At 36.9% G+C, this 25,510-nt stretch overlaps 1 protein-coding gene and 1 pseudogene across 2 annotated transcripts in view; both read left to right on the top strand.

Annotated features, from left to right (window-relative positions):
* Window positions 1-25,510, top strand: part of HS2ST1 (heparan sulfate 2-O-sulfotransferase 1) — a 178,584-nt gene that overhangs the window by 23,410 nt on the left and 129,664 nt on the right. The window lies entirely within an intron of this gene.
* Window positions 11,975-12,838, top strand: LOC133041171 (large ribosomal subunit protein uL22-like; annotated as a pseudogene).

Genomic DNA, 25,510 nt, shown 5'->3' with positions numbered 1-25,510 from the left:
TGGCTTGTTGACAAGGAACATTGGATGAACAGAATCCAGTGTTTATGAGACTAACTTGTTGGCAGGCACAATTAACGGTGCCCACACCACCGAAACCAGCCAACTCTTTTATCTTTAATAAATTCTCTGTCAAATAAGAGATCAGTCCCTTTAAATTTTAGATAATGAATAGAATTCATTTAGACTTTAATTTACAGTGCACAATTAAAATAGGGTATTGTTGATTGGATTATCTTGGTTCTACATGCTATTCTGTTTGGTTCACATGAAAAGGACTGAAGTAATACTAAAGAGGGTAGAACAAAGATTGAACATCTTTTTAGAGTTCAAAATATGAGTAAATTATTTTAGAAATAATGGAAATATTTTGTATTATTTATAAGAGAACCGAGTGCTTTTGTGAGGGCTATATTTCTGGGCACTAACTTAGGTATTTATTTGTGGGAAATGAAAAAGGATCTGTGTATGGGCTGAAGGCAGCGATTTCCTACTTCAGGCTGAGGCAGTGATTAGCTCCCACCCTCTCCACACCCCTCCCATTCATCTCAGAAGAATGAGCTTTTCTCCATTTGATAAGGTAAGATTAGTGTCATACTCTATTTAAAACAGCAGCAAAATAACCTTTCTCTTATTCCCCTCTTCCTGCCCTCCCAATTGGTTTCCCTTCTAAACTCTATGTTGACTTGAAAACTAGGAGTCATCCTTGACTTTTTCCCTTTACATATAGTCAGTCATCAAACTTTGTGGCTTCTACTTCTTTGTCTTTTCCAGTCTTATATTTTAGCCTTACATTTTATAATCAAGAGATGTTTGAGGTTTCTTCCAGTTTTAAAATACTATGGTGACCCTTAATATCTAAAATTAACTGTTGAAGTATAGTATTAAAGCCTTTTTGAAGAAATATTAATAATAATTCTGAATAAAAACTACAGATTTTAGATCAGATTCCTCTTAAAGTATCCTAAAATTTCAGAATAAAAACATTTAGAAATTTGTACTTAGTGTGAGTCTTAGTGTTAAAATTACATATGAATCATTGAATATTTATCAGTGGAGCTTAAATGTTTAATATTGAGCTTTACATCTAACTTTTTCTCAAGAAAAAAGTTCTTACTGAATAAGAAGAGTAAATTTAGATTCTTAATAAATCAGCATCCAGGTAGGTGGGACTAGACTTCCCAGCCACTGATGCTGAGAGAACCTGGTATGTTCAGTTCAGTTCAGTTCAGTTGCTCAGTCGTGTCCAACTCTTTGCGACCCCATGAACTGCAGCACGCCAGGCCTCCCTGTCCATCACCAACTGCCGGAGTTCACCCAAACCCATGTCCATTGAGTCGGTGATGCCATCCAACCATCTTATCTTCTGTCGTCCCCTTCTCCTCCTGCCCTCAATCTTTCCCAGCATCAGGGTCTTTTCAAATGAGTCAGCTCTCCGCATCAGGTGGCCAAAGTATTGAAGTTTCAGCTTCAACATCACTCTCCTTTTGGATGGACTGGTTGGATCTCCTTGCGGTTCAAGGGACTCTCAAGAGTCTTCCCCAACACCACAGTTCAAAAGCATCAATTCTTCAGCGCTCACCTTTCTTTATAGTCCAACTCTCACATCCATACATGACTACTGGAAAAACCATAGCCTTGACTAGACGGACCTTTGTTGGCAAAGTAATGTCTCTGCTTCTTAATATGCTGTCTAGGTTGGTCATAACTTTCCTTCCAAGGAGTAAGCGTCTTTTAATTTCATGGCTGCAATCACCATCTGCAGTGATTTTGGAGCCCCAAAAAATAAAGTTTGACACTGTTTCCACTGTTTCCCCATCTATTTGCCATGAAGTGATAGGACCGGATGCCATGATCTTAGTTTTCTGAGTGTTGAGCTTTAAGCCTACTTTTTCACTCTCCTCTTTCATTTTCATCAAGAGGCTCTTCAGTTCTTCACTTTCTGCCATAAGGGTGGTGTCCTCTGCATATCTGAGGTTATTGATATTTCTGCCAGCAATCTTGATTCCAGCTTGTGCTTGCTTCCTCCAGCCCAGCGTTTCTCATGATATACTCTGGGTTAAATAAGCAGGGTGACAATATACAGCCTTGACATACTCCTTTTCCTATTTGGAACCAGTCTGTTGTTCCATGTCCAGTTCTAACTGTTGCTTCCTGACCTGCATACAGGTTTCTCAAGATGCAGGTCAGGTGGTCTGGTATTCCCATCTCTTTCAGAATTTTCCACAGTTTATCGTGATCCACACAGTCAAAGGCTTTGGCATAGTCAGTAAAGCAGAAATAAATGTTTTTCTGGAACTCTCTTGCTTTTTCAAAGATCCAGCAGATGTTGGCAATTTGATCTCTGGTTCCTCTGCCTTTTCTAAATCCAGCTTGAACATCTGGGAGTTCACGGTTCACATATTGCTGAAGCCTGGCTTGGAGAATTTTGAGTATTACTTTACTAGCGTGTGAGATGAATGCAATTGTGTGGTAGCATGAGCATTCTTTGGCATTGCCTTTCTTTGGGATTGGAATGAAAACTGACTTTTTCCAGTCCTGTGGCCAGTGCTGAGTTTTCCAAATTTGTTGACATATTGAGTGCAGCATTTTCACAGCATCATCTTTTAGGATTTGAAATAGCTCAACTGGAATTCCATCACCTCCACTAGCTTTGCTTGTAATGATGATTCCTAAGGCCCGCTTGATTTCACATTTCAGGATGTCTGGCTCTAGGTGAGTGTGAGTGATCACACCATCGGTATGTACCCAGTGATAACAATTTTTAATTCAGACTTTTTATTTCTGAACACTTCTTACAAAAGATTTCAAAAATTACTTTGAAAAATTTAATGTTTGTCATTTCTTTTGGGGGGATCCTAAATTATTAAAAGAGACTCTCTAGGTTGGCCTTAATGCAAATATTAGAAAATTAAAAAAAAAATTTTAGTGGAAGGAGATGTCTGGGAGAGATTATAGGAAGCATAAAAAAAATTTTGAGGTTAGGTAGCTTCTGAGGTTTTGACTTTTGAGGTGGGGGGTAAAGTTGAGTATATAAACCAAAATGGTGCAAACTTGCCAGAATGACATAACTTTGACCTAGTGCTTTAAAAAGTGAAGCATTGTTAAAAATTTATTTATTTATTTATTTTTTAATGTGGGAAGCATACTTGCTTGAACACTCTTGTGAGCCTTTTCCTCCAACATAGCTATCAGGAACCATGCAAAATAATATTTTTAATTCCCCAGGCTTTTTTCATAAATTCATTAATTCAAGTAGTCATGAGGCAACTCCTGTCTGTATTGTGGACATTCTGGATATTCTGCTGTCTTCGCCCTGCTTTCAATATAAGTTTAGTTTCACAATGAAGATTTTTTTTCTTTTAGCCTATTACTAATGTTTGAGTTGATAGTTTATACTTTCTACAAAGCCAGCACCTGTTCTTATAGTCGTCTAAATTTTCTTAGGGGTTAATAATTTGTCTCCCTTTGAGCCCCAGCTGCAAGTACCCAGGGGTCTGACTGACTTTCTGAAAGGAGTAGGTATTTGAAGTTCTCTTGAAAGGGGATGGGATTTGATCAATAGTTCTAAGAATGGATAAGAATTTGCCAGGGAAAATTCAGGCACAGAGAATGACGTGATCAAAGGTATGAACATAAGGCACCTAAGGTATATTCAACATGTGAGATGTGATGTGGCATGTTAAGAATGTATAATTTTGTTAGGAAATAGTGGGAAACAAGCGGGAAGTTAAAGGAAACGATCATGGAATATCACAAATTCCAGGTCATTTAATAATACTACCTATCATTTATTGGACATTTAAATGTGTCCAAGTTTGTTAGGCCCTTTATGAAATAGTCTCATTTAATTCTTACAAACAGTCCTGTGTTGCCTTTTAACTAGGTTGAAAAGGCTCAAACAGCTAATAAGTTAGATTTGAATCTACATGTCTCTTAAAATATGCTGCCATGTTAGTCCTCTCTAGGTAAAGTTGCCTTGCAGTGACCTGTAGATTTTATACAAGAACTTTGCAACATCTTGAACTTCTTATAGACTAGGTGACATATTGGCCTGAGGGAAGAACCATGATTATTAAGATGCCTAGCTTTGGAAGAACTTCAAATATACACTGCTACACTGCTTCACAGATACACTGCTGCAGGAACATGAACATGAACTGATGGCCCACAGGAGGAGACTGTTTTGGATAACAAAATACCCTCTTGGTAGCCAAGGCTCTTCAAAAAACAAAAAAACAAACAAGAAAGTCTGAGACAAATGGTCAGACTGGTATGTTCAGGGATACCCTCATTTGTCTGTCCACAAATATTTGACAGTTTAGGTCTGGGCTGAAAAGGATCAGGTTTTAATAATGTGTCTAATAACTGCCTCTTAGCTCGGTGAATATAGAGCTGACTTATATGTGTTTGTTTTGTTTTCTAACCCAGAGGTAGCATTGTTTGCATATTAAAGGGATGTCAAACTATTTTTGTTACTGTTATTGTAGTAGGTGAATATCCTCCATTGAATCACAGCAGTTTTAGTAACTGGTAGCATGTGAGTTAAAGAATTTTACAGGTGAAGGGATCTTAGTAATTGTCCAGTGGAGTCTTCTTAAACAGGTCAGGCAAACGAAGCATGGAAACAAGATGATGTGACTGAAGTTACTTATTCATTTAATGCTATTAGAACTAGAATTACAACTCTTTTTATCAAATTGTACTGCCTCCAGTGTTTATAACAGGGTGTTATGTAGACTGTCACCCTAATGGTAGAAGTCTCTTACTGTTCATGAGGATGGACTCCAAAAGCAATGGTTTTACCTGGGTGAGATGTAGGTTGCTATATCAGACTCTTCTGGGCATCTTTCACAAACTGCATATATTGACTGCTCTTCGAAAACCACTTGGCTAGAGAGTCCATCATATCAAGAGCATCTTTAATCATTGAGCATATCTCTGTGGCTAGAAAAATGGAAACTATTACTGTGTTTTGGAAGTAGGTATCTAGAAACCAGGTAGCTTAAAAATCTAATGGTAGCTGTGTAGACAGATGCCATAAAATTATCCTTTCCAGTGCTCACAAGACATTTGATTGGATTATCATATATATTCTGAAAACCTAAGTAAAAAAAATAGACTTGTGAGACCTTTGACTTTTTCACATGATTTCTTTTATGGATATACAGATTCTGAGATTTCATTGTAAACCAACAAATTAGCCTGCCGGAGTTTTATGGAAGCTGGTAAGAAGACGTGAGTATCAGCGTTTTTGCACGAGTTTGTTGAGCTCCACCTGCCATAGGTGACATGAAGCGGGCTGAATGACATGTGCACAGGAAGTGGAGAGGACCCCTTAACTTAGGGAGCACACATTTTGCTTTAGAGAAACGTACTCTATCTTCCAAGGCTATTAAAAAAAAATAATAAAGTTTCAGAAGTGTGACCTCTGTTCACTTTTTTGTTGTTGTTGTTGACTTTCTTTTTATTTGAAGAGATACTTTTGTTGTTTGCATGTTACATACCCTTGTAACTATAATAACCAGAGAGTTAACTCTATTAGTTTTGATGAAGGGTGTTCTGGTTAATTGGATTTTCTTTTAAAATATTCACATTCCTTTATTCCAAAAGAGCACACCTGATTCTTTTATCTCCCCGCTCTCTCTCTATCTTGAAACAGTTTCCCTCTGTGTTGTTTTGTTTTATTTCAGCAAATACTTGTGTGCCTGTCATGGACAAGATACTTGTATGCTAGCAGGGTAATATACAATAGAAGATTGCATGTTCTCTATTCAGAACTGTTACATGCCATCTATTTCTGTTTTTATTTAATCCTCACACCAGTCCTGCACCAGCTGAGGGAAGGAGATGTATAGGCTAAAGGTTCAGAATGGTTTTCCTGGGAGAGTGAAAAATATTCAAGGAGTTGGAAAAGACAGGTAATAGGCAAAAGAGTATTTCAAAAAGAGTAATACATGTGAAGGTCCAGGAGAGTGAGAGAGAAGGTAGAATTGTGAGTACTTCATGATATTGATACTTTTTTTTTTTTTAAAGAGTTTCAAATTCAAACCTGTTGAGGTCTTTGCAAATTGTATTCTGTTAGGGAGTGAAGTTCTGCTTTTATGGATCTCAGTGGGTTGTGCTTGTCGTATATGAAACCTTTCATGCAGACTCTTAAAATCTCTTTTTTGGGAGGAGAGGATGGGGGAGGGAGAGAGATTTCACTATATATCTTTTAGTGTTAGAATGCTGCAGTATTAAGGGTATCAGTTTTTGGATAAGATTGCTTATGAGTTTGCTGTTTAAAGGAAAGTTTTCATTCCTGTATAGTTGTATATCAGTTGCAGAATTTTCAAAATAGCTTTATTCAATCAGACCTCTATATTTGCCTGTTGACCAGAATTGTGGTTTGTTTTTCATTTGAAAGGCTTATCACTTGCTCCAGATACAATATAGTTCATATATATTTATCCATGACAGTAGAGATTAAATAAAGTTTCCCTATGCCATTTATTTTTAATCAGGCTAGTGAAGAGTCTGTTGGACTACAGACCATGGGTTGCAGAGAGTCAGACACGACTTAGCGACTAAGCAGCAGTAAAGGTGTTGCTAACTTTTTAAAAGCTTCTAGCTGTTAGAGGTTTTCAGTAGCTATTTGGTTTCTTCCAACTAATGCTTTTAATGTAGTATTAAAATTTTTAGCATATTAAAAAGTGATTCAGTTAACAGTTTAGCTGACCCTAGTTTTTCTAAGTGTATTTTGTTAAAGAGAACTCTGCTCTTATTACAGGGTTAATTTCATCATAAAACCTTTCTCAGAAAGGTATACTCTCAATTAGAGGGTCATTGTGAGGATTAAATGAAGATGTGTATAAATTACCTTATGTAATATAAAAAGTTCCCAAATGATAGTTACTATTTCTCTTGCCATGTTACTGTTTTTTAAAAGTTTGCATTGCATGTGTTTGGATTTAAGTGGCGAATGTGATAAAAAGTTGAGAGATTGGGCTTCCCAGGTGGCACTAGTGGTAAAGAACCTGTCTGCCAGCGCAGGAGACATGAGAGACGTGAGTTACAACCCTGAGTCAGGAAGATCCCCTGGCAGAGGGCATGGCAACCCACTCCAGTATCCTTGCCTGGAGAATCCCCATGGACAGAGGATCCTCGCGGGCTTCAGTCCATGGGGTTGCAAAGAGTTGGACATGACTGAAGTGACTTCGCATGCACGCATAGTCTAATACAGTACATTAGCCACATATGGAAATTTAAATTTAATGTAAAATTGTTTTTTGCTCCTACTAACCACATTTCAAGTGCTTGATAGCTGCCTGTGGCTAGTAGCCAATATTGGTGGTGTAGAACCTTTTCATTGTTGCAGAGAGTTGTACTGAACGGTGCTCTTCTAATAGTGATTTTCTGCCAGTTAGTTGAACCCTTTATTCCTGAGATTTTAAACAGAATCCCATATAAAAGGTAGTGAGATGCAGAGATGCCCTTCAGGAGATTTAAGAATCACTCCACTACTTCACTTTACCTCTCCTTGGCCCTCACAACGCAGGTTACATAGTTGGAAAGTGGTTATTTACTTTTTTTTAAAATCCAACTAATATGTCAAGAATTATAGAACTAGAATAATCTGTAAGTAGAATATACACTACAGAAATAATTGATTCAGAGAAGATGCTGAAACCACTGGATGAAAGATTGTGAGGACAGGATATGGAGAAATTACTGGTTACTCAACCAAACAATCAAACACTGTAGCGTGAACTGATATTATATGCATCTTGATGTGATGCACCAAGAAGAATAAAACTTCACTTGGGTGAAATTTCTGCCAGTTTTTTAAAAATGATAATTTAATGAAGAAAAAAACCCAGGGAATCCAAATAGGGGATCTTCTACAAAACAATTGGCCTAGACTCGTGAAAAAATATTGGTAACATGAAAGATTAAATAAATAGGGCAATTAAAGGAGACTAACGAGACATGACAGTTTAACCATGTTGTGTGCTGAGCCCATTTTAGATTGGATTGGAAGATAAAACATAAAGGACAAATTTGGACTGATTGGACCAATTTGAGAATGGATGGTAATAATAGATTTTAATATTATTATGACTGTGGAAGAAAATGCTTTTAGAGAAGTACATATTGATATATTTAGGGGTGAATGTCATGAAATTTGCAACTAACTTGAAAATGGTTCAGCCAAAAAGAAAAATAGTATGTATGTATAAAAAGAGAAGGCAAATGTGGTAGAATGTTAACAGTTGGTCAGTGTGGAATACTCAACCTTTTTGTAATGTTCAGAGAGTTTTTTCACTGCCACCCCCCCAACCCATGAACTGATTTTGCCCTTTTGGGGTCATATTTCCCCCACTGATACTGAATGATCTCAATAAAGGTTGTAAGGGTGCTCATCATCATATTTTCTTACAACCTTTTTTTTCTAGGTTTGAATTTTTTAAAAATATAAAGTTGGAGTAAAAAAGGTTGCTTCTTATTTTGTCTGTTTAGCAGACAATTCCAGGAAATTCCCCTCTGTCTTTTCTGCTTTATGATAGCAATGGAATGGATTTGTGAAGTTTCAGTAGTCCTTTCAACGGAAAGTGGTATTGAACTGAACCTCAGATGAGTTGTAAGTTGATTCAGCCAGTGAGTAGGAAGACAGGCATTTCAAGCAAAGAAGCATTATAAGTAAAAGTATTTTCGTTTATATATTACATATATGTTTATATGCAGTTTGTATGTTTTGGTGTTGTTTCACCAGAATTTATTCACAGTAGATTATTCAGATTTGTTCTTTTCCTTTTAGGGCAAATTGCAGTGCATGTAAGAACTATTTGTACGTCAGTTCTCTTAATAGTGACTTTCCAGTGACTCAGATGCTCGGAGTCTTAACAGGTAGGCAGCTGCAGGTAGAATCAATTAGGGGTTGCCTGTTTTCAGCCTTTTTAGCGTTTTGTTGACCACCTAGATTCAGATATGTTATGCTTTGTAGCAAATAATATTTGGGTAAGTTTCTGAATTGGGATTTTAAGATAAAAATACATTTATTTCAAAATAATGTATCCATAAATACTTGGGTCAATAGGCTTGCTAAATTGGTTAGTTATACATTGTTAAACTAATTATAAATATACACATTAAACAGTATATATTTAATCCCCCTTCTCTAGGAAATTGATGATAATTTCACTAGTAGGATTGGCTGTGTCAAAGACCTAGTTTGTTTTATTCTGCTGCTTCTTATGTATGTTGAAAGGCATTTTCATGCTTCCCGCATGGATATCTTAATGGAAAATAAAATAGATGAAAAAGGAATACAGTTTTAGGATCAAGGTACAATATAAATTAGAAAGTCAAGACTATAGTAACAGAACACATGTTAGAATTCTTGAACATTTCTAAAGCTGAGCTGGAAATTTTTTTTTTTTTTTAGTTATAATTTACTTATAGTAAAATGTGTAAATCTTAAGTGTACAGCTTGAGTGTACAGCTTGAGGATTTGGGGCTGGGAATTTGATTCTGAAAATTTCCTTCTATCTGAAGCCAAAAATAAAAAGCACTAGTTCCTTGGAAAGGGCAGAATTTTTCCTTGTGCGTATTTCTGAAAGAAACTTCTTGAATGGAGTCTCATAAAGGGAGTATTGAGTGATGTGGTGGGTTTCACAAAGCTCTTTTCTTACATCATCTTTAGTGAAAGCTAATGTCATGATTCTTAGGTGTAATTTTTTTATTGGGGGTGAAGGTTTGGGACCTAAATAAGTAATCGTTATTCAAAAATAAAACTTAGAGCATATCAAGAAATGGTTGATACCTCTCTCTCTCTCTGTATGTTTGTGTACATACATGCACATACATTCTCTTATATATGTATATATAAAGGTTTGTGTAATATTTATTATATATACATATATATATATATATAATTTCACTAAATCTCTTTGATAAGAATTGGGCAAGGAAATTGAGTACAATTATTTTGGGTAAACTAGGAGTGAATTTATTGCTTTAAGAAATAAATAAGATAATTTCCTTTTCTGGAAATTCAAAATTTTAAAATTTCCCTTTTGAATCCAAAGTCATCCCACATTCAGAGGAAAGTAGGCCATTAGAGAATCTGCAGGTAAAGCCAGGATTGTTCTGAGGGAACAGTTCTTTGTCTGATTTAGTGTCCTCAAAGTTCTTTAAAACATAGATGGCCTAGATACTTCTGGCTGGAAGATAGTTTCAAACAAATATTCCCAGTTGGTCATCATGGCTAGAAAAATGTCAGTAATGCTCCCATAAAAATCTGGTGTTGAACTGTGTGATCCTACTGAAAGAGAATTGGTGGTAAAAGGAAATTTTTTTGCTTCAGATTATCCTCTTGTGATGCCTTTACTTCCAGTCAGTTTCTATGATTCTACTTTTTGTTCTGCTGTCTTGAGTTATGATTTGGGGGAAAAAAAAACAACAACTATCCTTTAGGTGTAAAGGATTGGTGTCTTTACAGAGTGCCACAAAGATTTTCCTACCAGGAAAAATACCATGGTTTTTCTTGTGGTATTTTAGTGGAAAATTCTTAAAGAGATGGGAATACCAGACCACCTTACATGCCTCCTGAGAAATCTGTATTCAGGTCAAGAAGCAACAGAACTGAACATGGAACAATAGACTGATTCCAAACTGGGAAAGGAGTACGTCAAGGTTGTATATTATCACCCTGCTTATTTAACTTATATGCAGAGTACATCATGAGAAATGCCAGGCTGGATGAAACACAAGCTGGAATCAAGATTGCTGGGAGAAATATCAATAACCTCAGATATGCAGATGACACCACCCTTATGGCAGAGAGTGAAGAATTAAAGAGCCTCTTGATGAAAGTGAAAGAGGAGAGTGAAAAGTTGGCTTAAAGCTCAACATTCAGAAAACTAAGATCATGGCATCCAGTCCTATCACTTCATGGCAAATAGATGGGGAAACAGTGGCTGACTTTATTTTGGGGGGTTCTAAAGTCACTGCAGATGGTGATTGCAGCCATGAAATTAAAAGATGCTTACTGCTTGGAAGAAAAGCTGTGACCAACCTAGGCAGCATATTGAAGAGACGTTACTTTCTCAACAAAGGTCCGTCTAGTCAAGGCTATGGTTTTTCTAGTGGTCATGTATGCATGTGAGAGTTGGACTGTAAAGAAAGCTGAGCGCCGAAGAATTGATGCTTTTGAACTGTGGTGTTGGAGAAAACTCTTGAGAATCCCTTGGACTGCAAGAAGATCCAACCAGTCCATCCTAAGGAGATCGGTCCTGGGTGTTCATTGGTAGGACTGATGTTGAAGCTGAAACTCCAGTACTTTAGTCACCTTATGCGAAGAGCTGACTCATTGGAAAAGACCCTGATGCTGGGAGGGATCCGGGGGCAGGAGAAGAAGGGGGCGACAGAGGATGAGATGGTTAGATGGTATCACCGACTCATGGACATGGGTTTCGGTGAACTCTGGGAGTTGGTGATGGACAGGGAGGCCTGGCGTGCTGCCACTCACAGAGTTGGACATGATTGAGCAACTGAACTGAACTGATGGAGTGATTTTAAGGTAATTGAGATTGACTTAATATAGTTATAACACATACAGTTTGTACTCAGTTGATTGATGTTAAGATCACCTGGATACAGTGATCAGTTAGGCATTTGTGATTACAAGTGAATTAGAAGTGAAAATCTGTGGTAATTCATTTCTTCTCTTCCAAGGTTGTGATTCTTCTCTATTCCTCAAACTGTAGAAAAATGAGGTGGTATAAAAAAAGGTGGTTTTGTTGTGTTTATTTTTGAACAAACTAAAGAGTAGGGCCTCAGTTTTTACCTTAAAGAAATTTCTGAGAAATTCTGAATACCTTTCTATATTCTTTTCTGTCAGAAAATGAGAAAATTTGTGTTTACTAAATCCTAAGGCAAAGTATCTTTTAAAATACTCTTCGCTTTTCCGGTAAGCAGCCTGAGCTGACCCCTAAACGTGGTGTGCTATTCACTTGACCCAGAAAACCCCACAAAATCATGCAAATCAAGAGGTTCAAATCTTCGTGTTCACTTTAAGAACACTCGTGAAACTGCCCAGGCCATAAAGGGTATGCATATCTGAAAAGCCACCAAGTATCTGAAGGATGTCACTTTAAAGAAGCAAATGTGCCATTCTTTCGTTACATTGGTGGAGTTGGTAGGTGTGCACAGGCCAAACGGGCTGGATGCAGGGTCGGTGGCCCAAAAAGAGTGCTGAATTTTTACTACACGTGCTCAGAAATGCAGAGAGTAATCCTGAACTTAAGGGCTTAGATGTAGATTCTCTGGTCATTGAGCACATCCAAGTGAACAAAGCCCCCAAGACGCGGCGCAGGACTTAAAGAGCTCACAGTCAGCCCCTACATGAGCTCTCCCTGCCACATTGAGATGATCCTTACTGAAAAAGAACAGATGCTTCCTAAACCAGAAGAGGGGGTTGCACAGAAGAAAAAGATATCCCAGAAGAAACTGAAGAAACAAGAAACTTATGGCCCGGGAATAAATGCCGCAGAAAATGAATGCAAATAAAATAAAATACTCTTCGATAAATTTGTATTTTTTTTTTAGTAATGAAAAAGTAACCATTGATTCAGTGCCATCCTGAGTGTATGTATTGGTATATATATATAAAAGGTATATATTGAGTTCAGTTTACTCATTTTTTATTGAAATATAAATGACATACAATATCATGTTAGTTTCAGTGTACGTTAGTGATTTGATATTTATATACATTTTCAAAATGGTGACTCTGGTAAATCTAGTTACCATTTGTCATCATACAAAGTTACTACAGTATTATTGACTGTATTCCTTACGGTATACTCCATATTTCCATGATTTATTTGTTTATAACTGAAAGTTTATACTACTAATTCCCTTTACCTATTTTACCCCTTCCCCAACTCCCTATCCTGTAGTAAATAGCAGTTTACTTTCTGTACCTGTAAGTCTGTTTCAGTTTGATTTTGTTATTTATGTCACTTTCAGTTTCTTACAATTTTCCAAGTACAGCTCTTTCACCTCCTTGGTTAAATTTATTTCTCGGTATTTTCTTCTTTTTGATGCAGTTGTATATGTGATTTTCTTTTTAATTTCTCTTTGTGGTATCTTGTTATTAGTGTCTAGAAATGCAACGGGCTTCTGTATATTAACTTTGTATCCTGCAACTTCGCTAAATTCATTTATTAGTTCTAATAGTTGTTTTGTTGGAGTTCTTAGTGTTTTCTATATATATCATGTCATCTACAAAATATAAACAGTTTTACTTCTTCATTTCCAATTTTCCTGCTTAATTGCTGTGGCTGAGACTTCCAGATTTATGTTGAGTAAAAGTGTCAGGAGTGGCCCTTCTTGTTCTCAGTCTTAGAGGAAATGTTTTCAGCATTTCACCATTGAGTATAAGATTAGCTGTGAGTTTGTCATATATGGCTTTTATTATGTTGAGGTTACTTTGTTGAGAATTTTTATCATGAATGGATGGTGAATTTTGTCAAAAGCTTTTTTGTACCTGTTGAGATGATAATATGAATTTTATTATTTACCTTGTTAATGTGGTATATTACATTGAATGATTTGAGGATGTTGAGCCATCCTCACATCCCTGAAACAAATCCCGCCTTTTCATGGTATATGATTCTTTTACTATATTGTTGAATTTGGTTTGCTAATATCGAGAGTTTTTGCTTCTATGTTTATCAGTGATATTGGCCTGTAATTCCCTTTTGTCATGGTGTCTTTGTCTGGTTTTGACATCAGGGTTATGCTGACCTTTGAAAATGAGATTGGAAGCATTCCTTCCTCTTCTATTCTTTGGGAATAATTTAAGAAGGATACATATTAACTCTTTAGTGTTTGGTAGAGTTCACCTGTGAACTGTCTGGTCCTGAACTTTTTTGTTCGGAGTTTTTAAATTACTCATTCAGTTTCATTGCTGATAATTGGTTTATTCAGGTTTTGTATATAGATTTTTAATGATTCAGTCTTGGAAGATTGTCTGTTTCCTTACATTTATCCATTTCTTTTAGGTTGTCCAATTCATTGGGATATGACTGTGACTAGCAGTCTCTTCCGAGTCTTTGTATTTCTGTGGTATCAATTGTAACTTCTCTTTCATTTCTGGTTTTATTTGGACCCTTTCTTTTCTCACCAGGGGCGCTGGGGAGTGCTGCGTCCAACGCTGGAGCTCTGCAGTTTCAGTGACGTGACGAGATAGTGCCACACACTACAGGGAGCGTTTCCATGCCACCCCCCACCCCGCCAGCTGAAGTTTTTAGATTTGAAAAACTCCTCTCCTTCTCATACGGTCTTGGCACATTTTAAAACTGCTGTTTCACTGCGTTTCAGGGCATGAGAGCCTTTTAAGGGGAGATTCTCAGCTTCCTATAGCACTTTGGGACCCTTGGATATTAGCATCTGGTTTTCTAAGCCAGGCATTTTATGGCATCTTTTTCTGGTTTTGGAATTAGGGTGACGGTGGCCTCATACAATGAGTTTGGAAGTTTACCTTCTTCTGCAATTTTAAGCCAGGCATTTTAAAAGTTTGTCTGTCTGGTATAGATCCCAGCGACTGGGGTGCCTGATGTGGTGTGCCAACCCTTCACCCCTCGGGGGGAAGTGCCCACCTAATGAGATCCCCTATTGCTGGGTGTAGCTGCAGATGAGAGGGTTTTGGCAAGCGTGTTTCTCTGCTGCTTTTACCCATTTTGATGTGGTCCTCTCTCCTTTCTTGTAGCATAGGTGTTCAGCTAGTTCTCAATTTCTTTTCATAGACTATCAATCCACGTGTATGTGCTCAGTCACTTCAGTCCTGTCTGACTCTTTGAGACCCTATAGACTGTAGCCTGCCAGGCTCCTCTGTCCATGGGGATTCTGCAGGTAAGAATACTGGAGTGAGTTGTCATGCCCTCCTCCAGCGGATTTTCCAGACCCAGGGATCAAACCCACGTCTCTTATTTCTCCTGCTTTGGCAGGCGGGCTTTTTACCACTAATGCCACCTGGTTATGTCTGTGGGAGGAAGTAAGGCTCTTGCTACGTCACCATCTTGAACCCCCCAGTCTTGCTTTTATTGTTACAGGGTTAGTAGCAGAGATATGGATAGTGATATTTTAATATATAAAGGAGGAGAAACTCTACCGTGTGCTTAAAGCTGCTTTTTTTAGTAGTCATGATGGATTTATACTGTTACATTCACAGTAGAACCCCTTTGGAATGCCATATATTTATAGTATTAATGATAGTGTTTGTAAAGTACTAAATGAACTAAATAGCTAAGGTTCTGTGAGTCTGGGTCATATTTTAATAGATTCCCTTAATCTCGGTCTCATTGCAAAGAGAATTGTATGCATTCTTCAGTGATATAGTAAGATAATGTAAATGGCTAAGGAAATCTGGGTAACTGGAGCATAAAGAATATAAGTAGTTATAAGGATGAAATGAATATTCAAAAATGTATGCTATGACATGCAGCCTTAAAAGACTCAGAAAAAAAGACTTAAAATCCTCGAGTTTCCAAATGGCCAATGAAAAGAGGGATTAGTGTTTAAAAGAGAAGTGGTGGGGGTTTTTTTTGCCAAAAAATACTTAAGGGTCTTAAATAGTTGAGATAAGTGCCTAAATTAGAACAGCTACTTGTTCTGTAGAAGAGGATTATGAAATCACACATTGCTAAAGGTCGTAAGTTTTGTAGTTTGTTTTTTTAAAATTGGAGTAAAGTTGTTTTATACTGGTAGTTTCTGCTCTACAGCAGAGTGAATAAATCATACCTGTGCATATTTCCAGGCTTCCCTTCAGCTGGTAAAGCATCTGCCTGCAATGCAGGAGACCCTGGTTTGATTCCTGGGTCAGGAAGATTCCTTGGAAAAGGGATACGCTACCCACTCCAGTGTTCTTGGGCTTCTCTGGTGGCTCAGGAGGTAAAGAATCCGCCTGCAATGCAGGAGACCTGGGTTTGATCCCTGGGTTGGGAAGATCCCCTGGAGGAGGGTATGGCCACCCACTCCAATGTTCTTACCTTGAGAATCCCCAACGACAGAGGAGCCTGGCGGGCTGCAGTCTGTGGGTTGCAGAGTTGAACGACACCGAGTGACTAAGCATAGCACAGCATGCGTATATCCAGTCTTACCAGCTGGCGCTAGTGGTAAAGAATCTACCTGCTAATGCAGGAGACAAGAGATGTGGGTTTGATCCCTGAGAGGGCATGGTAACTTACTCCAATATTCTTTGCCTGAAGAGTCTTACGGACAGAGGAGCCTGATGGGCTACCGTCCATAGGGTTGCAGAGTGAGACATGAAGCTACTGAGCACACGCATACATATATCTCCTCTTTTTTGGATTTCCTTCCCATTTAGGTCACCACAGCGCTTTGAAGAGTTCTCTGTGCTCTACAGTAAGTTCTCATTGGCTATTTATCTGATACATAATGTTGTATATATGTCAATCCGATCTCCCAGTTCATGCCACCGTGCCCTTCCACTTGGTATCCATAAGTTTGTTCCCTATGTCTGCTTTGCAAATAAGATCATCTATTAGTATATGTAGTTTCAGTTTTAAAATGAAGATATGTTTTTATTGTGGGTCCCTCTGACATCTCATATTGGTTCTTTATCTTATACTGTCCAGTATTGTTTTTAAGCTACTTATTTTATGCTAAACCTATTATATTTTTGTGAATACCAAAGCCACCTCTCATGATTCACACTGTTTTTCAGTTCAGTTGGGGTTGTTATATTTGAAGATGGAGGCTTCAAGAGACTCTTCTAACTTGTGCCTTCTTATTTTGGAGAATTTCCTTCTGCTTGCCAATGTATCTTAGCCTCTTTATCTATTGTGTGGTCCTTTTTGTGCTAGGTACTTCATTTTCAGGCTTTTTCTTGTTCTTTCAGCTCACTCTGTTTGCTGGCTTATCTCTGCTTGGCTCCTACTGCTCATGGTTCCCACTTGAGGCATGGCATTTCTCCCTGAACCTGTCAATCTCCCAGTGGTCTTTCCCGGAGGAAGGCTCCCGTAGTACCTAGTTTAACATCTGTGGCTTTCCAAAATAGCTCCTTACTGCCCTCTTCTGGCTGTGGCTTTAGTTTGTCATTGAGTATGTTTTAGTTTTTAATCCTTAGAATTCTAGCAATATTTTGGATAGATTAGTGGCTCTCAAGATTATTTGCACATTAGAATCACTTTGGGAAGTTTTTAGAAAAAAGTACCAGTGCCTGGGCTTCACTTTTGGAGATTTTGGTGTAATTGATTTTGAGGGTGTGTTTGGCAGGGCTGGGTGTTGGTGTTTTTGGTTTTTGTTTCTACTTCTTTAAATCAGTCGTCAGCATTTTTGGCACCAGGGACTGATTTTGTGGAAAACAGTTTTTCCACAGACTGAGATGGGGGTTAGGGATGGTGTGGATGGTTTCGAGATGGTTCAAGTGCATACATTAATTTTATTCCCACTGATCTGACAGGAGGTGGAGCTCAGGTGGTAATGTGAGCAATAGGGATTGGCTGTAAATACAGATGAAGCACCGCCTGCTGCCAGCCCAGTTCCTAAGAAGCCAGGGACTCGTACCATCTGTGACCCGGGAGTTGTGAACCCCTGCTTCAGATGATTAAAATCTCTGGCTAGTGATTAAAATCTAACCACTGGAATAGATGCCCCTTGGAATCCTGTACAACTTGAACTACTTAGATATAGTCCTTATGTTTTTAGGTATCATAGTAGATTAAAGAATTTAAATTGAGGAATGTAGGACTTCAGAAGAGTCATGGTTTAGATAAAGATATGATGTGGATAAGACTTTATAAAATATAAGATCTGTATAATATCTAATACTAGAAGAAGTTTTGGAGTGTACTCTCTTCTATCATTTTCCTGCTTTAAGATTCATATCTCAATTTTCACTTCCTTTTTTCTGTCTCAGGGGTTCAGCCTGAGGCTTCTGTCTGGATTTGGCCATTGGAAGATACTCATAAGTGTAGGGGGAACCCTTATACTTCTTACTTGGGTTAGAAACCTGATGGGAAATATATATGCATCACGATTTCTTAAATGAAATTTGTTGTTACATACAAGTTGTAATTAGCATCTTATTAATAATGTCTTCTCCAGTAATTACATTGTTAAGGATACTTTTGATATCTCTCTTGTTTTCACATTTCAGCCCATGGTACAAATTTCTCTTATCTGTTAAATCTCTATTACTAAACTTAAATTTGGGTTATTTTTTAAAATAATAGAATGTATTTAATTCTTTAGGGATTTAGGATTAGCACTCTAGTGTAAAAGGGAGTTATTTGAATAAGAACCTCTTTTTTTTTCAGAGGAAGATTATAGTAAAATTTATTGGTTTATTTGTTAAAGCATATACTGAGAAATTTTTGATTCTTTTGATTTTTTTTTTTTAAACCATTAGGGTTCTTGAAAATACAGTACTAAAGCTAACAGCTTTAGTGTTAGCTAACTCTTGTGATATTTGCTAAGTTTATTAATATGATTATAGTTCTTAATTTAATCCTCAAATAAGTCTTAGGGTCTTTAGGTTTTTTTTAAGTGGCATATTAACTAGCTCATCAATATGTGACCATTTTACTGTGTTTCTTTTCCTGTGGGATTCATTTATTCAGATGTAACCTTTGCATGATACCCAAAGCAAATACATGCATTTGGTAGCAGAGTTTGTGAAGTCCTGGCAAAAACAGTGGATATTTGAATGGTTTTGGCTTAGGTCATCTTCAGCTTACCTGTTTCTTTTGTCTTTGAAACATATGTGGTTTCTCTAACTGTTTCTGTGGGTTGTTTAAATGTCTTTGATGTCTTTGGTTTGCTTAAAAAAAAAAAAGCAAAACTCAAACATTATGCTGCTATATTTTAAGATTTAAGAAATCATATATTTGGAAATTCAGTTTCAACCTTGTTAAAAATAAGTGTAAACTAATTTTAATCTCTTCATTGCATAGAGGCATGAATATGAAATCATTAGTGCCATTCAGCTGAATAGTGTAGAAAAATGGGTTTTTTTTGTGAAGAAATTGAATAAAGATATTATAAAATTTCTCTTTGTATCAGTTTCACATAAATAAGTATATTCCAGATATATGATTTTTTGAATATGTGTATCCTTTAGGTAGGAATGTCTATTTTTCATGGTTGCTGACAGGAAATGCTAAAAAACTCAGGTAAGTTATCTCCTCCCCCAGACCCTCACTACTTAAAGTTCTGGTTCTCAACTTTGGTTCCACCTAGGATTACCTGAGAAATTCACAAAAATATTATTGCCTAAGCCCCATTCTCAGAGATTCTGATTTAATTGGACTAGGCTAAGGATGACTTTTAAACTAGAATTCTGGGCTTGGGAACTGGGCGTTGGTATTTTTAAAAGCCTTCCAGGGGCTTCCCATTGGCTTTGTTGTAAAGAGTCTGCCCGCCAGTGCAGGAGACCAGGGTTCAGTCCCTGGTCTGGGAAGATTCCCACATTCCGCTCAGCAGCTGGGCCTGTGTGCTGCAGGTTGAGCCGGTGCCCTAGAGCCTGGGAACCGCAGCTGCTGAACCCACGCGTCCTCGGGCTGCGATGCTGCGTGACAGGAGACCACCACACGGGCAGTGCGTGCAGCTCGCGAGCGGCCCGTGCTTGCTGCAGCTGGAGAAGAGCCCACGCACCGAGGAAGACCCAGCACGGCCAAAAATAAATAAATGAAAAATTGTTAAAATAAAAAAGCTTTCCAGATGATTTTTAACATTCAGCCAAGATTAAGAACTATTGACTTAAACAGGTATTATAAAATTTGTTGATCATATCAGAGTTCTATGAAAGATCTCTGTATATTATTTTTCTTTGTTTTGAGTGAACATTTGGAATCGACGTTGCAGGCAAAGATTTAAAAACAAAGCACAAGCTGTCCAGAATATTGACTTTGTAGTCCAATCCAATTAAGATAGTAATCTAATTTTTTTGCAGTTAGTCTCATGGCCTAATGGGAGTTTTGGTCCTGGAATCACATGGGCTTAAATTGTTCCCTCCCTTCCTAGACATTAGATTTAGGGTAAAATATTTTATCACTTTATCTCTAAAATGGAGGAAATAAAGCTACCTCCATTATGGAGTTATGGATTAAATGCATTGACATATGTGAAGCACTTAAAACAGTGCCTGGATCTTAGTAAGCACTTGAAAATTATTAGCCATGGTGATTGTGATGGTATTGATGGTGATAATTATTAGTTTTGATTACAGTTTTAACTATTAATCCTCTATTTTTAGAAATATTATTTCTAATTTTTAAAAATTATAAATAATGCTGATAACCATTTTCATAAATTTTTTTGTTTCTTTAGTTGAAATATAGTTGATTTACAATGTTGTGCCAGTTTGCTGAACAGCCCAGTGACTGAGTTGTACACACATATCCATTCTTTTAAAATATTCCTTTCCATTATGGTTTATCACAGGATATTGAATGCAGTTCTGGTGCTGTACATTAGGACTTTGTTGTTTGCATCTGCCAGACTCCCAGTCCACCCCGCTGTCTTCATCTTCCGCCTTGGCAACCACACGTCTGTTCTGTATGTTCATGAGTCTCTTTCTATTTTACAGATAGGTTCACTTGTGCCGTATTTTAGATTCCACATATAAGTAATACCATATGATATTTGTCTTTCTCTCTCTGACTTCGTTTAGTATGATAATCTCTGGTATCCACGTTGCTGCAATTGGCATTATCTTTTTCTTTTTTATGACTGAGTAGTATTCGGACAGAGGAGTCTGGTGGGCTACAGTCCAAGGGATCACAAAGAGTTGGACACGACTGAATGACTAACACTAAAAGTATTCTGTTGTATATATGTACCACATCTTTATCCATTCATCTGTTGATGGACATTTAGGTTATTTCCACATTTTGGCTATTGTGAACAGTGCTGCTATGAACATAGGGGTGCATGTATCTTTGTGAATTATAGTTTTGTCTGGATATATTCCCAGGAGTGGCGTTGCTGTATCATATGGTAATTCTATTTTTAGTTTTCTGAGGAACCTCCGTACTGTTTTCCATAGTGGCTGTACCAACTTATATTCCCACCAACAGTGTAAGAGGGTTCTCTTTTCTCCATGCCTTCTCCACCAGTTTTGTGTAGACTTTTTAGCGATGGCCATTCTGACCAGTGTGAGATGGTACCTCATTGTAGTTTTGATTTGCATTTCTCTAATAATTAGTGATGTTGAGCATCTTTTCTTCTGCCAACTGGCCATCTGTATGTCTTCTATTGAGAAATATCTATTAAGGTCTTCTGCCCATTTTTTGTTGTTGTTGTTGTGTGAGCTGTTTGTGTATTTATTTATTTAGTTTCCGTGTTTTTCTTGTTTCTTTTCCTGTAGTTGATTTATAATTTCATGCCATTGTGGTCAGAGAAGTTGCTTGAAATAGTGTCTATACTCTTAAATTTGTTGAGGTTAGTTTTGTGCGCTAGGATGTGGTTAATCCTAGAGAATGTTCCCTGTGCATTTGAAAAGAATGCATGTTCTGCCTTTTTTTTTTGGGATGTAGAGTCCTAAAAACATCAATTAAGTCTAACTGTTCTATTGTATCATTTAGGACCTCTGTTGCCTTATTGATTCTCTGTCTGGAAGATCTGTCCATTGATATGAGTGGAATGTTGAGGTCTCCTGCTATTTTTGCTCCCTTTTTGTCTGTTAGTATTTACGTATTTGAGTGCTCCTGTATTAGGTACATATATGTTGATGAGTATAAAATATTTTTCTTGTATCGATCCTTTAACATTATGTAGTTTACTTTTTTATCTTTCCCTATATCCTTTGCTTTATTTTCATAATTTTTTATAAATTTCTCCAATTCCTTGAAGTAGTATTAACTCATTAATCTTATTTGATAAATTAGGGTTGGGAGTAAACATTAAAAGGAACTTCTGAGAACTATCTCTCATGAAAATTATCTTGTTAAGTTAATGTGGTTATTTTTATTCCAGGTTTGAGCTTTATGTGGAGACAACAAATTGGTTCTTAGAAAAATATAGCAGCACCGTCTTTTTATAATATAAAAAATTTCACTTGTTTTGAAAGTGAAAATGTTAGTTGCTCAGTCATGCCCAAGTCTTTTGACACCATGGACTGTAGCCCGTCAGGCTCCTCTGTCCATGGAATTCTCCAGGAAAAAATACTGGAATGTGTAGCCTTTCCTTTCTCCAGGGGTTCCTCCCTACTCAGCAATGGAACCCAGGCCTCCTGTATCACACGCAGACTCTCTTTACCATCTGAGCCGCCAGAGGAGCCCTTACGTTATCTACCAAGGAAAAAAATCACCAGTCTGTATTGAAGAGCTCATGCCAGACCTCATTACAGGCCTTTTGCTGTGTCATTACGTTGATATTTACAACAAATCTAAGAAGTGTTTACAGATGAAGAAACTGAGGTATAGAGAAGTGAAATAATTTCCTCCAGATTATACAGCTGATACAAGGTCAGCCAGGACCTAAAGGTCAGTTTGATTTCACATTTTGTACTCCAGAATCACAAGTATAAAGTGGACTTTTCTTACTTGACTCGCAACAATTTTATTTTGATCTATGAGGTTTTTGTCTTAAAAGCCTGTTCATAAACAAAGTTACATTAATTTGTCAGGTTTAAAATTGTCTTTCAGGTTTAAAATTTTATTTAATTCTATATCCAGTTACAAGTATCTAGTTAGGTTCCTCTGAGATCTTAAGTAGGATTTCTTTTAAGAATGAATTTTCTTTCTGTGCATTTTCTTTCTGAAATAAACCTCTTAATTTGTCTAATGGAGCCCATTTCTTTAATTCTTACTTGCTGTAGAAGCTTTATAAACAATTGTGTATGTGTACAAAGATTCCAGGTTGAGGGAATGTTGTGGCTGCAAATCATTCCTTCTTAGTTAATTTCATATAATTCTTTTCAATTCCAAGGTTGAGATGATTTAATGGTGTTTTTTCTAAAGGTTAGATTGTCATAATAGTGTTATATTTTAAAACTATAAACAAGTAGATTAATTATATAGGTATTATCAAAAGTTAGAATTATGATCAGGTGAAGTAGAAGAGCTAATTTTATAAATTTAGAAACAGAATCTGATAAATTTTTCTTTGTTTAGTTGGCTTTTGATTTTTAGCTCTAACAGTTACTAAACCTATTTACTAACAAGACTGACACATAAAATCTTTTAATTAAAAGTATTTAGTTATGGGTATATAATATACAGGAAAGGAAATATAATCAATAATATTGTAATTTGTGTGGTGACAGAGGTAACTAGATTTATCTTGGTGATCATTTTGTAATGTATAAAAATATTGATTCACTGTGTTGTACACCTGAATCTAATATAATATTGTAAGTCAATCTTTATTTTTAAGAAAAGATAATTCAGAAAAAGAGAGTGTGTTTAAAGAGACAGCATTAACATTTTATAATAGAATGATCAAGTCTTGTTTAGGTTATTTGTTCTACCATATTATCTATCATATTTATGATTAGTACAATTTCTTGTCTAAATACTGAGAAGAAGTTGGAAGAAATATAGGTCAATTAAGTGCCATTTAGTATTTACATGTTTCTCTTTTATGGAAAAGACCCTCATATAGCTTCCCTGGATCACTTGATTGATTGATGAGTAGATTCCTGATGTAAACTTGGCTAATTGCATTTTTTTACCTAGGGATTACTTATAAAACTAACTTTATTCATTCATTTAGTCAGCAAAAGTTTATTGAGGGCCATTATATGATACACATTGTTTTACTTGCTAGAGATACAGTGATGGAAAACCTGTTCTTATCTTCCTGAAACAAATAGATTGTGGCTTGACATAGAGATGGTGGCATCCAAGAGGGAAGGCCCATAGGCTGCTAAGTTCTGCAGAGCTGCCCTGGATCTTCCATACTAAAGCCTGATGATTTAATTCTTCAGTTCTGGGCACTACTCCAGGATCCTTCCAGCTTTCCTTTAAAGCTGACTGATTGCCTCTCTCCCAATCTTATTTTCAATTTATTCAGATTTTTTTTTTTTTTAAATCAAAAGAGCTTAACTAATACATAGAGCAGATGGGGTTTATGATAGATTCAACTTTGGTCAGGTGTCTGCTCCTAGACCCTCCAGACTCCTAGCCATGAAAAGTCAGGATTTTAATACAAATGGTAGCTTCTTTACAATTTCAACCTAGGGAAATGGGTGTTTCACAGCAGGAAGTTTGCACTGTTTTATTCTCTGTAGACAAAGCAATGTCTCTAACAGTGTATATCCATCATAGATGTTGTGCTTGGCTATGACTTCCAAATTTTATTCCATGGTATCATGTTTTTATTAAGAACTTGTGGAATTTTGTGCAAAGAGAAGATCTAGTATTTAATAGTCTGAGGTTAAATTGTTTGTTCTTGAGAGACGAAAAAGATAAAAATATTCTGGTCTTAAGATATGAAAGCTATACTTTTCAGAGTAACTGGTTTTGTGTTTTGGACTAGTTCTTTCAAAATTTTGGGCTTCAACTTTTTGTATTTGTCATAGCTCACTATTATATCACATATAGCTTGAGGACAGTCACTGTCACCACAATCTATACTATCTTACATAGAGATGATGTTCAATAAATCTTGACATGATTTGAATTGAACAAAAATTGACCATATATATTATAGTTTCATCATAGGTTTGGTTTAAATGTATTCATTATTGCAAGATTATGAAGTATGTTGAACAAGTATGAAGTATGTTTTGATCATTACTGAGGCTTCAAAGAACAAAAGAGCTTTATGTGGGGTCTTAAGAATTGCATTTTGAGACATGGATTTGGGCAAAACCGAAAGTGTGTTCTGAGAAAGACAAAGAATTGGGCTTATAAAGACAAAACCCCCAAGTTTGTTAAAGTTGCCTGATGAGATTTTTGATTGACTCTAGTGCGAGTCAGGGAATATTTGTCCTTAAAGAATCATGATGAGTTATTTTGGGTTAGGGGTCTGATAAGTAGATAGGCTGTCATGAATTATTTTAGAGGGCGGGTCTGGTGAGTATCTTGAGGACAGTGAATGGTTAAAGATCAGATTCTGTCCAGACTGAGATGTGCATAACCCACACTTTTCATTGCCTCCCAGCTCCATTGTAGAGAGCTCTCTTGGCAATATCCACCCCATTTTTTATGTTCCTTTCACAAGTTGCAGGAAAATATTCAAGGTCCCTCCTTTGTTAACTTTTTATTTTGAAATTATTTCAGACTTACAGAAAAATGGCAAAAATAGTAGCAGAGTTTCTATGTGTCACCAGCCTCATCTGATGTAAACATTTTGCATAAGGATTGTACAGTTATCAAAACTAGGAAATTAACCTTGGCGCAATATTGTCAACTAAACTATCAGTTCAGTTCAATTCAGTTCAGTCGCTCAGTTGTGTCTGACTCTTTGCGACCCCATGAATCGCAGCACTCCAGGCCTCCCTGTCCGTCACCAACTCCCGCAATTTACTCAAACCCATGTCCATCGAGTCGGTGAT

This window comes from Dama dama, chromosome 20 (genome assembly GCF_033118175.1).
Source record: "Dama dama isolate Ldn47 chromosome 20, ASM3311817v1, whole genome shotgun sequence".
NCBI classification, from domain to species: domain Eukaryota; kingdom Metazoa; phylum Chordata; class Mammalia; order Artiodactyla; family Cervidae; genus Dama; species Dama dama.
This window is presented reverse-complemented; position numbering and strand designations above follow the sequence as displayed.